The following is a 16,933-nucleotide window of genomic DNA, read 5'->3' on the forward strand; positions in this document are numbered from 1 at the left end:
TTAGATTCCACCAACACCTGCCTAAATAACCCAGAAAACCGCCATAAGACTAGCAGAATGGATTCTCCGGAGCCAAGCGAGGATGAGAGGCCCACGGAAGAGGGTAGGAGGGGCAGAGAGGCGGTGCACGCTACACGGACTGGTGGGAGGGAGCCGGAGCGGAGGGGCAGTCCACTGGCCAAGTAGAGCCCCTGAGTCTGGCTTGCAAAAGTGGACGGGCTGGACGGAGTGTGTTCTGACACCAAGCGGGACTTAACATCTGGAAGGTTATGCTCGGAGAGTGGGAGGGCTGGAGGACAAAAACAACAGGAGGGAGAGTTGTTGAGCCCCTGATGACAGAGCTCAGCTTGGTGGGGAACAAAGGCGCTCGCCAGCACCATCTCCCTCGCCCATTCCCCAGCCCAAATCCCAAAGGGAACCAGTTCCTGTCAGGGAACTTGCTTGCACCGCACAAACACCCAACGCTGTGCTTCTGCGGATCCATCCCTCCAGCGGCGGGTCTGACTCCCTCCCGGAGCCACAGGGCCCCTCCTGAAGTGGATCTCCGAAGGAAAAGCGAGCTGAACCTGCCCCTCCCGCGACTGTGCACCTTGCCTATCCACCCCAGCTAATATGCCAGATCCCCAGCACCACAAGCCTGGCAGTGTGCAAGTAGCCCAGACAGGCCACTCCACCCCACAGTGAATCCCGCCCCTAGGAGAGGGGAAGAGAAGGCACACACCAGTCTGACTGTGGCCCCAGCGGTGGGCTGGGGGCAGACATCAGGTCTGACTGCGGCCCCGCCCACCAACTCCAGTTATACACCACAGCACAGGGGAAGTGCCCTGCAGGTCCGCACCACTCCAGGGACTATCCAAAATGACGAAACAGAAGAATTCCCCTCAAAAGAATCTCCAAGAAATAGCAACAGCTAACGAACTGATCAAAAACGATTTAAACAATATAACAGAAAGTGAATTTAGGATAATAGTCATAAAATTAATCGCTGGGCTTGAAAACAGTATAAAGGACAGCAGAGAATCTCTTGCTACAGAGATCAAGGGACTAAGGAACAGCCAGGAGGAGCTAAAAAATGCTATCAATGAGCTGCAAAATAAAATGGAGACAACTACGGTTCGCATTGAAGAGGCAGAGGAGAGAATAGGTGAACTAGAAGATAAAATTATGGAAAAAGAAGAAACTGAGAAAAAGAGAGATAAAAAAATCCAGGAGTATGAGGGGAAAATTAGAGAACTAAGTGATGCACTAAAGAGAAATAATCTACGCATAGTTGGTATTCCAGAGGAGGAAGAGAGAGGGAAAGGTGCTGAAGGTGTACTTGAAGAAATAATAGGTGAGAACTTCCCGGATCTGGGGAAGGAAAAAGGCATTGAAATCCAAGAGGCACAGAGAACTCCCTTCAGATGTAACTTGAGTCAATTGTCTGCACAACATATCATAGTGAAACTGGCAAAATACAAGGATAAAGAGAAAATTCTGAAAACAGCAAGGGATAAATGTGCTCTAACATATAAAGGGAGACTGATAAGACTCGTGACGGGTCTCTGTACTGAAATTTGGCAGGCCAGAAAGGAATGGCAGGAAATCTTCAATGTGATGAACAGAAAAAAAATATGCAGTCGAGAATCCTTTATCCAGCAAATCTGTCATTTAGAATAGAAGAGATAAAGGTCTTCCCAAACAAACAAAAACTGAAGGAATTCGTCACCACTAAACCAGCCCTACAAGAGATCCTAACGGGGATCCTGTGAGACAAAGTACCAAAGACATTGCTACAAGCATGAAACCTACAGAGATCACAATGACTCTAAACCCATATCTTTCTATAATAACACTGAACGTAAATGGACTAAATGCGCCAACCAAAAGACATAGGGTATCAGGATGGATAAAAAAACAAGACCCATCTATTTGCTGCCTACAAGAGACTCATTTTAGACCTGAGGACAGATTGAGATTGAGGGGATGGAGAACTATTTATCATGCCACTGGAAGTCAAAATAAAGCTGGAGTAGCCATACTTATATCAGACAAACTAGACTTTAAATTACAGGCTGTAACAAGAGATGAAGAAGGGCATTATATAATAATCACAGGGTCTATCCATCAGGAAGAGCTAACAATTATAAATGTCTATGTGCCAATTACGGGAGCCCCCAAATATATAAAACAATTACTCACAAACATAAGCAGCCTTATTGATAACAATGTAGTAGTTGCAGAGTTCTTTAATACCCCACTTACAACAATGGATAGATCATCTAGACACACGGTCAATAAAGAAACAAGGGCCCTGAATGATACATTGGATCAGATGGACTTGACAGATATATTTAGAACTCTGCATCCCAGAGCAACAGAATATACTTTCTTCTCGAGTGCACATGGAACATTCTCCAAGATAGATCACATACTGGGTCACAAAACAGCCCTTCATAAGTACACAAGAATTGAGGTCATACCATGCATACTTTCAGACCACAATGCTATGAAGCTTGAAATCAACTACAGGAAAAAGTCTGGAAAACCTCCAAAAGCATGGAGGTTAAAGAACACCCTACTAAAGAATGAATGGGTAAACCAGGCAATCAGAGAAGACATTAAAAAATATATGGAAACAAATGAAAATGAAAATACAACAATCCAAACGCTTTGGGATGCAGCGAAGGCAGTCCTGAGAGGAAAATACATTGCAATCCAGGCCTATCTCAAGAAACAAGAAAAATCCCAAATACAAAATCTAACAGCACACCTAAAGGAAATAGAAGCAGAACAGCAAAGACAGCCTAAACCCAGCAGAAGAAGAGAAATAATAAAGATCAGAGCAGAAATAAACAATATAGAATCTAAAAAAACTGTAGAGCAGATCAACGAAACCAAGAATTGGTTATTTGAAAAAATAAACAAAATTGATAAACCTCTAACCAGGCTTCTCAAAAAGAAAAGGGAGATGACCCAAATAGATAAAATCATGAATGAAAATGGAATTATTACAACCAATCCCTCAGAGATACAAGCAATTATCAGGGAATACTATGAAAAATTATATGCCAACAAACTGGACAACCTGGAAGAAATGGACAAATTCCTAAACACCCACACGCTTCCAAAACTCAATCAGGAGGAAATAGAAAGCTTGAACAGACCCATAACCAGTGAAGAAATTGAATCAGTTATCAAAAATCTCCCAACAAATAAGAGTCCAGGACCGGATGGCTTCCCGGGGAGTTCTACCAGATGTTTAAAGCAGAGATAATACCTATCCTTCTCAAGCTATTCCAAAAAACAGAAAGGGAAGAAAAACTTCCAGACTCATTCTATGAAGCCAGTATTACTTTGATTCCTAAACCAGACAGAGACCCAGTAAAAAAAGAGAACTACAGGCCAATATCCCTGATGAATATAGATGCAAAAATTCTCAATAAGATACTAACAAATCGAATTCAACAGCATATAAAAAGAATTATCCACCATGATCAAGTGGGATTCATTCCTGGGATACAGGGCTGGTTCAACATTCGCAAATCAATCAACGTGATCCATCACATTAATAAAAGAAAAGATAAGAACCATATGATCCTGTCAATCGATGCAGAAAAAGCATTTGACAAAATTCAGCATCCTTTCTTAATAAAAACCCTCAAGAAAGTCGGGATAGAAGGAACATACTTAAACATCATAAAAGCCATTTATGAAAAGCCCACAGCTAACATCCTCCTCAATGGGGGAAAAACTGAGAGCTTTTTCCCTGAGATCAGGAACACAACAGGGATGTCCACTCTCACCGCTGTTGTTTCACATAGTGTTGGAAGTTCTAGCATCAGCAATCAGACAACAAAAGGAAATCAAAAGCATCAAAATTGGCAAACATGAAGTTAAGTTTTCTCTTTTTGCAGATGACATGATATTATACATCGAAAATCCGATAGACTCCACCAGAAGTCTGCTAGAACTGATAACATGAATTTAGCAAAGTTGCAGGATACAAAATCAATGTCCAGAAATCAGTTGCATTCTTATACACTAATAATGAAGCAACAGAAAGACAAATAAAGAAACTGATCCCATTCACAATTGCACCAAGAAGCATAAAATACCTAGGAATAAATCTAACCAAAGATGTGAAAGATCTGTATGCTGAAAACTATAGAAAGCTTATGAAGGAAATTGAAGAAGATATAAAGAAATGGTCGGGCGCCTGGGTGGCTCAGTCGGTTAAGCATCCGACTTCAGCTCAGGTCACGATCTCACGGTCCGTGAGTTCGAGCCCTGCGTCGGGCTCTGGGCTGATGGCTCAGAGCCTGGAGCCTGCTTCCGATTCTGTGTCTCCCTCTCTCTCTGCCCCTCCCCCGTGCATGCGCTGTCTCTCTCTGTCTCAAAAATAAACGTTACCAAAAAAAAAAAAAAAAAAAAAAAAAAAAAAAAAAGAAATGGAAAAACATTCCGTGCTCATGGATTGGAAGAATAAATATTGTCAAAATGTCAATACTACCCAAAGCTATCTTCACATTCAATGCATTCCCAATCAAAATTGCACCAGCATTCTTCTTGAAGCTAGAACAAGCAATCCTAAAATTCATATGGAACCACAAAAGGCCCCGAATAGCCAAAGTAATTTTGAAGAAGAAGACCAAAGCAGGAGGCATCACAATCCCAGACTTTAACCTCTACTACAAAGCTGTAATCATCAAGACAGCATGGTATTGGCACAAAAACAGACACATCGACCAATGGAATAGAATAGAAACCCCAGAACTAGACCCACAAACTATGGCCAACTAATCTTTGACAAAGCAGGAAAGAATATCCAATGGAAAAAAGACAGTCTCTTTAACAAATGGTGCTGGGAGAACTGGACAGCAACATGCAGAAGGTTGAAACTAGACCACTTTCTCACACCATTCACAAAAATAAACTCAAAATGGATAAAGGACCTGAATGTGAGACAGGAAACCATCAAAACCCTAGAGGAGAAAGCAGGAAACGACCTCTCTGACCTCAGCTGTAGCAATTTCTTACTCGACACATCCCCAAAGGTAAGGGAATTAAAAGCAAAAATGAACTACTGGGACCTTATGAAGATAAAAAGCTTCTGCACAGCAAAGGAAACAATCAACAAAACGAAAAGGCAACCAACGGAATGGGAAAAGATATTTGCAAATGACATATTGGACAAAGGGCTAGTATCCAAAATCTATAAAGAGCTCACCAAACTCCACACCCAAAAAAACAAATAACCCAGTGAAGAAATGGGCAGAAAACATGAATAGACACTTCTCTAAAGAAGACATCCAGATGGCCAACAGGCACATGAAAAGATGCTCAACGTCGCTCCTTATCAGGGAAATACAAATCAAAACCACACTCAGATATCACCTCACGCCAGTCAGAGTGGCCAAAATGAACAAATCAGGAGACTATAGATGCTGGAGAGGATGTGGAGAAACGGGAACCCTCTTGCACTGTTGGTGGGAATGCAAATTGGTGCAGCCACTCTGGAAAATAGTGTGGAGGTTCCTCAAAAAATTAAAAATAGACCTACCCTATGACCCAGCAATAACATTGCTAAGAATTTACCCAAGGGATACAAGAGTACTGATGCATAGGGGCACTTGTACCCCAATGTTTACGGCAGCACTCTCAACAATAGCCAAATTATGGAACGAGCCTAAATGTCCATCAACTGATGAATGGATAAAGAAATTGTGGTTTATATACACAATGGAGTACTACGTGGCAATGAGAAAGAATGAAATATGGCCCTTTGTAGCAACGTGGATGGAACTGGAGAGTGTGATGCTAAGTGAAATAAGCCATACAGAGAAAGACAGATACCATATGTTTTCACTCTTATGTGGATCCTGAGAAACGTAACAGAAACCCATGGGGGAGGGGAAGGAAAAAAAAAAAAAAGAGGTTAGAGTGGAAGAGAGCCAAAGCATAAGAGACTCTTAAAAACTGAGAACAAACTGAGGGTTGATGGGGGGTGGGAGGGAGGGGAGAGTGGGTGATGGGTATTGAGGAGGGCACCTTTTGGGATGAGCACTGGGTGTTGTATGGAAACCAATTTGACAATAAACTTCATATATTGAAAAAATAAAGCTGAAATTCTAGACCTTCTAGCAGCCATCTGGGAGCCTGCGAGACTCACGATCATTCACTGCCCAGGACATCAAAAAGGCGACTCCCTAGAGGCAGTCGGAAACCGCCTTGCTGAGGTGGCAGCCCGAGAAGCTGCCCTAACTAAAAAGTAAAGGTTCTTTGGTGCTACCGATCTTAATAGAGCCCTTGCTTCTGCCAGAGCTCAGTTACACTCCTAAAGATTTAGAGTGGGTTTCAAGTAAAGGGGGAAGTATGATACCGGGACAAAAGTGGGTTCAGGATCCTGAAGTTACCTTACAAATTGTAACTTAACCAAATTGTCCCTTGAGACGGGGGAAAATTGGGTTGATGTTTTGCCATTTGCCCTTTTGCTAGCGCGTTGTACTCCATTTGTCAAGGGATTTTCCCCTTACGAAATTTTATTTGGCAGACCTCCACCTATCCTACTGAGGCTAGGAGACGACGTAAAGGAACAGCTGGAACAGGAACCACTTGCTGGCTTCACTCATGGCCCTGCAACATGTACAAAAGGAAATAACCGGGGACTTAAAAGAAGCCTTCACTCATCCTCCTGTTCTTCCCCACCCCTTTCAACCAGGAGACTTAGTCTGGGTCAAGAGGCACGAGCTTAAAACCCTGGAGCCGTGCTGGAAAAGACCGCACACCGTGATCCTGACTACACCCACAGCCGTGAAGATAGACGGTGTCCAAACCTGGATTCATCACTCTCAGGTTAAGAAAACTGCGTGAGGGCAGAAACACCCCAGGCTGATACGGAACCAGAGAACGAACAGCAATGGAAGGTCCAAAGGCACCCAGAGGATCCTTTAAAGATAAGACTAATGCGGGCATAATAATAATTGCCTGGGTTTGTATAATGATAAGCTTGGGAAACTGTATGAGATTGCACCCCCTATCTTTTTGGCCATACTGATGGGAACTCAGGGACACAGTCACGGGAAAGGTAGTAGCGTCTAATACCTCCTCCACTATGCCCTGTTTTTTGTTTGACTTATGTGACCTAGTGGGTGAATCATAGGGAACTTTAATTACTAATTATAAACAGCCAATGGGTTTTGTTCCTCCAGTCCCAGAAAACCCCTATATGACTACTTATGGATGTGGATACAGGGATCAAGAACAAAAATTGGCAGGTATAACAGGGATGTACGGCTGCCCAGCAGGTAAAAAAGATGAATGTGAAGGAGAAGGTCAGTACCACTGCGCCAAGTGGGGTTGTGAGACGCTAGCCCCCTGGCTAGCAGGACAGGGCCTTGACCCCCTAATTACTCTCCTTAGAACCCCGAAACCCCAATGTGAGACCCCAGGAACCTGTAACCCAACAAAAAGTATGTTTAAAAAAGGTTTCTAGTTCCAGTACTTTCCCCTCCTTTTGGGACACTGGACACACTTGGGGTCTCCGGATGTACGCTTCAGGAGTTGATAAGGGCACTTCCTTTACTATACAGAGGGTTAAGAGAAGAACTCCACCCAATCCAATAAGGCCAAACAAGGACATGATTTTATCCCCGCTCCTTCTGACTGTCCCTTCCCAATCTACCCTGCAATCGGGTGCCCCCACAAAGTCAGAATTACCCACTACAAGTCATTTCCAAAACCCATTCTCCCCTGAGACGCATTGGTTAGATGTAGTAAATTCTATGTATGCCTGGCTGAATTCATCTCACACCGAGATTGTACAAGATTGTTGGCTGTGTTTAAACCCTAAACCCCCATATTATGTGGGAGTGGCTACAAATGCTAGCATTGGACAAGACATAGAAAAACATGTCATAAAATTGCAAAATCCAAGCATGTCATTGTACCCTTGGGGTTCGCGACCAATTTTAATGCTAGGAGACCTCCAAAGGCAGGGTTGGTGCATAGTGTCCCAAGAATATAATTGGCAGACGTCCCCTTACAAAAACTCTTGTGCAGAAGTGTACATTCCAAGTAGTTCAGATACCGATAGCGCCCAAGATATAGCATACTGAGTCCCTACTGGAGCCTGGTTTGCTTGCTCATCGGGAATTATCCCCTGCATTGCAGCTGCGTACTTTGGAGTCGGCACCTGAGAGATTTGTATCCTAGTTCATATTCTCCCGCAAATATACCTATAGAGCGGAGAGGCAGGGAGAGAACATTTACTTCTATTAGAAGGACAATCCAGGACAAAAAGGGCAGCCCCAATCCTTATTCCACTTCTGGTGGGACTAGGAATTGCGGGATCCACAGCTGTTAGAACTGCTGGACTCGTCGTAGGAGACCAAAATTTCAAAACCTTGAGCAAGCAAGTAGACCTAGACCTAGGCTACTTAGAAACTTCAATCTCTCGGCTAGAACAACAGGTAGATTCTTTAGCCGAGGTTGTATTGCAGAACAGAAGAGGACTTGATTTACTCTTTATGAAGGAGGGAGGCCTTTGCATGGCCCTCGGGGAAACATGCTGTTTTTATGCCAATAATTCTGGAGTAATCCGAGACACTCTCAGCCTGGTCAGAGATAACCTTAGAGCTAGAGAACAGGACAGACAGGCCAAGAATACTTGGTACCAAAGCTTGTTCTCTTGGTCCCCCTGGCTCATATTGTTGCTCACTGCCATAGCTGGGCCGCTGCTATTGTTACTTCTTGGGTTAACTATCGGCCAGTGCATTATCAATTGGGTAGTACAGTATGTCAACAGACGAGTTGGTGAAGTAAAAATTATGATGATTAGATCCAATTATGTCCCCTTAGTCCCTAATAATGAATCAAGGGATTTATTCATTAACAAGACAAAGGGGGGAATGTAAGGGTTAAATTGTAGTTTAGGGTTAAACTGTAGCTTAACCGCTTTGTTCTGCTTCTGTAAGTAACACTTCATTGCTCAAGGGATTAAGAGATACTGGAAGAAGTGGCGCCAGATGCAGGGTCGAGAAGGTCAACCGGTTGCGCCTTAACGACAGAATGTCTAGAATAAACACCCACATCCTGGAACTTGTTCCTTTATGTTCCCATATGCTAAGACAATGTGGTTGGGGCTATAAAAACTCTATACGCTGGCTGTTCGGGACCGCACTCTGATCAAGAGCGTTGGTCCCGATCGGTCGGCCTTGCCTCTCGTTGCAATAAACTTTGCTGTGACTGTCACTGGTGCCCATAGCATTCTGTTTCAGGAGTCGTGTGGATGCAACAACAGCAGGCTCTGTGCTGGCAGCTCAGAGCCTGGAGCCTGCTTTGGATTCTGTCTCTTTCTCTGCCCTGGTCCCCACTGGTGTTCTCTCTCCCTCTCAAAAATAAACATTTTTTAAAAAGTGACTTTATTAAAGCATGGGGACAGGACCCTTGGGAAGAAAGAGCAGCACTGGGGTTGTAAAGAGAGACTGGTTATATGCTATTGAGTTGGGGGAGGTAAAGACGAAAGGGAGGCCTTTTGATATGCTACAAGAAGACTCCTAAGATGCCAGGGGCATTAACATTAGGACAATAGGAGTTCCTGGAGAAGTGTTATATTCTATATTTGCCTCACTGGGCTCAGGTTATAAAGAAACTTAATTTTACCTGCCATTTCCTTCTTGCCTTTGTTTCCCACATCACTAAGCAGAGGAAGGTGATATTAGGGGCTCCAGGAAACTATAGGTTTGTGGAGATTAGGCTATTGATAAGATTGCTGTTTTCTTGTCATTTACTAAGACATTTGTAAACTGATGGAGACGCATGTCCTGTATGACTGTGATTTCTGTTAACCGTTTGTCCCCCCCACCCCCTTTTTTTTTTGTTCTTGGGCAGCCAGGAGTGCCTGAGGAATATCACACATACCCCACCTTGGGGGTGGGGGAAGTTGTGCTAGCTCGTGTTTGGCTCCCAACTTGCGTTATGGTTCCTCATCAATCCTCCCTGAAGCACAAAGAAAAAGAATTGAAAAATACAGAACTGTAGCAACCTATATAGGGCAATATCAAAAGTTCTAATATATTTAGAGTTCAAGAAGAGGAAAGAGAATAAGGCAGGAAAAAATCGATATCTAAATGTGTTGAGAAATATGTATTTACCGCACAACACTGTTGGCTAGGGCGTACAAAAGTTTGTCCTGTTTCAGGAGAGGGGACGACTGGAGGACAACGGCAGCCGGCACCTGTGCGGGTGGATCTCACCCACCACTCACCTCCCTCCCTTCCTCCGCATCTTCTCCGGGCACCTCTTCCCAACGCCCAATCAGCAGTTTACACGCAAAGAGAACCAAGGATGCTCGGCGGACCAGCACATCTCCAGGGGAGGCACGGAGGCTGGGACTGTCATTCACCGCCCACAGCGCGCCTTGGGGGCGGTGACAGCAAGAGCGCGGGCTCAGCCAGAACCCCGTGGGTATTTGCATCTCTGCGGGTGGTGTGTAAGTGTGGACACGCTGCCCGGTAGTGTGGAATAGAGTGCGGAACGGAGATAGCCATGTGCGGCACGGAGATAGGAGAGAAGAGGGGGACCCCAAGGGGAGAGAGCGCGCGCAGGCAGGAGGGCCTCCTGCGGCCAGCCTGAGGACCGGGTGGTTGGCACGGAGTTTGAGAAGCGACCCTGGGACTGACATCACCACCATCCGGCCTTCATCACTGGAGCTTTGGGACTGGCCTCGGAGCCGCTTCTGCATCTGCGTCTTGCAACACGCTGGCGGACCCAGGGATGAAGAGAATTCCTCCTTGAAGGGAGACATGGCTAAAACATGACCTTACGGAGAATCTAGCCCAGGCCAAGGTGGGGAAGAGCTCCAAGTCCCAGCCAGTGCATCGCCAAGGCTAGTTTTCTTGCACCCGCCGATTAATTGCGCCTCCCTTAGAGTTGAGCTCACCCACCCTTGGGGGGTGCCGTCCTTCTGATGAGGGATCATGGGATGGACTGAGGACAGAGTGCAAGCTACCCCACTTCATTGGATGTGTGTGACATTTCTCAGGCACTCCTGGCTGCCCCAGGACAAAGGAAAGGAAAGAAAACAAATGGCCAGCTGATAGAGATCACAGTCATACAGGACTTGGGTCTCCATCCGTTTGCAAATATCTCAGTAAATTACAAGAAAAAGGTAATCTTATCAATAGCCTAATGTCTGGAAACCTAGAGACTCAGTTTCCTGGAGCCCCAACATCGCCTCTCCACAGTGATACGGGGAACAAAGGCAGAAGGAAATGGCAGGAAATTAAGTCTCCTTATAACCTGTAGTCCATTGACTGATACTTGAGGCTGGCAAGTAAAACGTTTCCCAGGAACTCTCTACGGTCTTAATGCTAATGCTTTGCTAGAGGGAAAAACCACCTTAGCTGGACAATAGCAAGGCCTCAGGTATCTCCGGAGTCCTCTTTAGCACAGCAAAGTCCCTCTGGAGGCCTCCCTTTTGTCTTTACCTCCCCAACTTCGTAGTATATAACCAGCCTTTGTCCACAACCCAGACTTTTCCAGACTGCCCCGTGAGGACAGAAGGTCTCCGCGATGAGGCGGGAGGGGAGGCGCCTCAGCGTGAGCCCCAGCGGTCCCCAACATCCCCCAAAGGACTTGCAGCGACAGAGGCGATGACGGCTTTCAAGGAAGCCTCGGCTGCCCTGAACTGGATTCCGTGTCCTTCCCCTACAGCCTGCTGCCCCTGCCAGCTCTCCCAACTTAGTTGATGCCGACATCCTCCCGTGTGCCCCGGCCAAACTCTAAGTTCGTTCTGACACCAGATTTCCTCAGACTCCATGTCCATGAAGTTGGTAATTAGTGTTGTCTTGTAGATAAAGTGGGGACATTGATCTACACCAGGGGTTCTCAACATTGCACCACTGATACGGTAATTCTTCGTTGTGGAGGGGTTTCCCATGAATTCTATGCCATTTTGGTGCACTGCAGGCTGGGGCTTCCCAGGCCTCTGTGTACTCAATGCCAGTAGAAGCCAAACACATCCTCAAGTCGTGATAATCCAAAGTTTCTAGACATTGCTAAACGTCCTAGTGGGAAAAGGGGCGGGGGTGGGCAAGATGACCCTCTATTAAGAACCACTGATAAACTCCTGCCCTTTGGCTGAATTGGGGTTAATAACCCTCTTCATAAATGCGGGAAACTGATTCAAGTCTTGGCACTGAGCTCATTCAGAGATTAAGATTTGAGACTTTAGTCTCAGCATCTTCGGGCTATGCTACCTTTGCTCCTTTTCTTTGCTTTTATCCTAAAATCAGCCTCATTCAAGCCTGGCCTTCCAGGCCAGGCTGGAGTTTGAGTCAACTCAGCAAGGTTCTTCGTGACCCTTTTGGAACCTCACACTTCTTTCAGTTTAGCCTGTAGAGAAGATACAGAGATAGCACTTTGTTCTTTACCTGAAACCCAGGGAGCAAGTGAATGATCAGCAACCTCGCTGATTGTAGTCTCTGTGGCTTGCACTGCTCTCCAGAGCCTTTTGGTCCCACAGGCAGGGAGTTATGTCGTGGGTCACTTCTGGTCATTCGAAACAACCAGATTGGGAGAGACACATAGGAGAAGCCAGCTGCTACCTCGGACATGTCCACGAGGGGCCCCAAAAGAGTCCTGGCCAGAAAGAAAGGCAGCCATTCCCTCCTGTTAGGAAGGGAAGAAAGCCTATGAGATTTCAGGACCTAAAGTTACCATAAATCAACCTCATCTGGATCCCTGTCTTCCCATGTCTGGTGTAAGTGAGTTGAGTCTCCTTGCCAAAGTAAACAGACGGACAACCTTGGTCAGGCTACCAGTGAGTAGGCAATCCCCAATCTTGCCTTGAACTTCCTTAGCCAGGATTTCTATGGATTCCAAGGGTGCAACTGAATACTTTTTTCATTTGCCCTTACTTAAAGAAGAAAGGAGGCCCCTGGCTGGCTCAGTTGAAGGAGCATGTGATTCTTGATCTCCAGGTCAATTTGAGCCCCGGGGTGAGTGTAGCAATTACTTAAACTTTTGAAGGGAGGAAGAGAGGGAGGAAGGAAGGGAAGATCAGGTGTGAAGGAAGTAGGAAAACTGCTACATTAAGGAAAGCTATCATTCTTGATATCCTCACAACCCCTCTCCTTAATTTTAATTGCACTTTCCCAGGTACATCCCCAAGTGGGACCCATTTTACTCTCAATGTACAGTAGATAGGGCCATGTATGAGGTTAGCAGGTTCACAGATGAATATTTGAAGTATAATAGTCTTTTTTTAAAAATATACATTCCAGGGGCACCTGACTAACAGTCAGTAGGGCCTGGCACTCTCGATCTCAAGGTCATGAGTTCAAGTCCCATGTTGGGTGTACAGCTTACTTAAAAAATAATAAACATATACATTCCAGAAAAACATATAACACACTAAGCTCAACAGTATCACATTTACAAAGATGGAAAAGAAGAATTATATATTAGCAAATGAACACTGTCATAAAAGGGACCCTAATTATCTGTTGTTTCCACTAAGGAAAAGATCTCTTTTTCCTAGATCTTTTTTTTTCTTTCCTAGTCTAGTCTCTCACTTTCTCAAAATCTGACATTCAGTGCCAAATCCTAACGTTAGTGTTTTGATTCCAGACTATTCTTTCCACTCAGCATGTTTGCCTCTCTTTCATCTTCTTATATTTAGAAAAAAAGTTGTCTCTTTTTTTTTTTAATTTTTTAATGCATATTTATATTTGAGAGAGAGAGAGCGCACAAGAGGTGGAGGGGCAGAGAGAAAGGGAGACACAGAATCTGAAGCAGGCTCCAGGCTCTGAGCTGTCAGCACCCACGAACCATGAGATCATGACCTGAGCCGAAGTTGGACGCTTAATCAACTGAGACACCCAGGCGCCCCAAAAGTCAAGTCTTTTCTTAAATCTCCAATTTGCAACATCAGATCTCACACTCAGGTTAGCCAATTAGAGATCTTCCATAGGCCCCTATGTTCCTAGAAAGAAAAAGTGTAAATAACACAAGGCTTTATTTCATAGTAAACGGTTCCTAAAATCAAAGGCCAGAAAAGTGATCTAAATTTTTTTTGTTCAGGAAAAATCCAGACTCTGCTGAGTGTTGTAGACACTTAGCCTCTTCCTCAGACTGCAGACAACAGATTTATTCTTACCAGAGGGCCCGATAGAGAATCTTTGACCACGGGAGTCAACCAGTGCATAGGAGGGCATGTGTCCTACACTGAAATGAGAGGAATGAAATGCCAGCACATCTTAATCTGTGTGACTGTTACATAGAGTTTTACATTTTTTCAGAATTGAGCTGTTGAAAAAGAAGAGCAGAACTAGAGGACTTGTGCTACCTGATTTAGGACTTACGAGAAGTTATGGTAGGAGAGGCAATGTGCTAGTGGCAGCAGGGTACACAAATAGGCTGAACTGAGAGCCCTGAAATTGACATCTACTTGGTCAAATGGTTTTCATAAAAAATAGTTAATGAGGGAAGGAAATAGGTTCAATAAATGGTGTTAGAACTAGTACCTATATAGGGTGCCTGGGTAGCTCAGTCAGTTAAGCGTCCGACTTTAGCTCAGGTCACGATCTCACAGTTCGTGAGTTTGAGCCCCACGATGAGCTCTGTGCTGACAGCTTGGAGCCTGCCTCAGATTCTGTGTCTCCCTTTCTCTCTGCCCCTTGCCCGCCTGTGCTCTCTCTCTCTCTCTCAAAAATAGACATTAAAAACAAAACAAAACAAAACAGTGTCCATATTGATGGGGAATGGAGACATAGAGACCTATGGCAAGGAGTTTGGATTTTAATTAAAACACGCGAAGCTCATCCTCATTTCTCCTAAAAAGCCCCCATAATTTTAAATATCTCAACCAGAAAAACAGCTACAACAGCACCATTTCATCAACGGAAATGACAGACAAGACTCCCTGAGAGGAAGCATTTTGTAGTAGCTTCTGCACATGCGCAGACGTGGAGCACAGCCAGGTTTCCCACACACCTGGCTCTAGGAGTGTTTACTGTGGGTGGGTTTTCCTTCCCTTCTGACCACGAGTCAGTGGTAAATCCCTGGTGGCAAAACAGGGTCACAGCCAGTGCTGGGGATTGAAAGCGAACTGAAAGATGAGTCAGTTGCTGTTCAGACAGACACCAGATGCTACAGTTTTGGATCGGAGCCGAGGTTACTGCTGCCACAACACAGAGTGCTCACCCTGCTGGCAGATGCATTTCCTTTCATATTTCCTCTGTAAGAGTATTCACATTTTGTTGCTTTGTTCTTAGACAGCTTACTTCTGGACAGGATGCTATAGAAAACACAAATACTTAATGTGTTGTTCTTTTCAGAAATGTTGTTTGATCAGAAGGTAGGATATTGAACAAGATAACTAGGCTGTCCTCTTCAAAAATGGAATGCCATCAGAAACAACAAAAACATGGGAATGAAAGCTGGTGCAGCCATTCTGGAAAACAGTATGGAGGTTCCTCAAAAAACTAAAAATAGAACTACCCTACAACCCAGCAATTGCACTACTAGGTATTTATCCATGGGATATGGGCGTGCTGTTTCAAAGGGACACATGTACCCCCATGTTTATAGCAGCCAAAATATGGAAAGAGCCCAAATGTCCATTGATGGATGAATGGATAAAGAAGAAGTGGTATATATATACAATGGAGTATTACTTGGCAATCAAAAATAATGAAATCTTGCCATTTGCTACTATGTGGATGGAACTAGAGGGTATTATGCTAAGTGAAATTAGAGAAAGACAAAAATCATATGACTTTACTCATATGAGGACTTTAAGAGACAAAACAGATGAACACATAAGGGAAGGGAAACAAAAATACAAAAACAGGGAGGGGGACAAAACATAAGACTCATAAATATGGAGAAGATACTGAGGGTTACCGGAGGGGTTGTGGGAGGGGGGGATGGGCTAAATGGGGAAGGGGCACTAAGGAATCTACTCCTGAAATCATTGTTGCACTATATGCTAATTTGGATATCAATTTAAAAAAATAAAAAATTAAATTAAAAAAAAAAACAACAAAAACAAAGACATTGGGGACAGTTCCAGGTAGTAAGGATGGAAGTGCAATTTAGGAACTTTAATTAGATGCTGGGGAAATATCAGTACCACAATACACACTCTTAATCCTTAATCTTTCTCTCATATTTACATGATATAGACACAGATGTTAAATGCATCTGTATGTAGGGGCGCCTGGGTGGCGCAGTCGGTTAAGCGTCCGACTTCAGCCAGGTCACGATCTCGCGGTCCGTGAGTTCGAGCCCCGCGTCAGGCTCTGGGCTGATGGCTTGGAGCCTGGAGCCTGTTTCCGATTCTGTGTCTCCCTCTCTCTCTGCCCCTCCTCCGTTCATGCTCTGTCTCTCTCTGTCCCAAAAATAAATAAAAAACGTTGGAAAAAAAAAATTAAAAATAAATGCATCTGTATGTATACACATACATGTTTATATAGATAGAACATTTTTTAAACAAAGGGAAAATTATATCTGCAGCATATATTAGGTAACATTACTGGATTAATATTGTACTTAGATTTGATAATTGAATTGTATTATTGTTGTATAGGATAATGCCCTTAATATCAGGAAATACATGCTGAAGTATTTAGGCGCGAAGTGGGCTTGCATTTACTAAAGCAATAGGAATGCAGGTATGGGTGCCTGTAGACAGAAAAAGCAAATGAATGTTAATTGTTGAATTCAGATGAACAGAATACAGGTGTTAGTTGTATTCTTCCAACTTTTCTGTAAGTTTGAAATGTTTCAATGTGAATAATTTTGAAGGAAATGGACTGTAAAACATGGAAGACTGAACGGCTGAGTCCTGGACTCCCCCTTACAGAAGGGTGTGACAGTCCTCAATACTATCTACTGGTACAAGAAAATGTAAGTCACTAGTCTGCTGTACACACCTATCTAAAGGATC

The sequence above is a fragment of the Panthera leo genome, chromosome C1 (genome assembly GCF_018350215.1).
Source record: "Panthera leo isolate Ple1 chromosome C1, P.leo_Ple1_pat1.1, whole genome shotgun sequence".
Lineage (NCBI taxonomy): Eukaryota > Metazoa > Chordata > Mammalia > Carnivora > Felidae > Panthera > Panthera leo.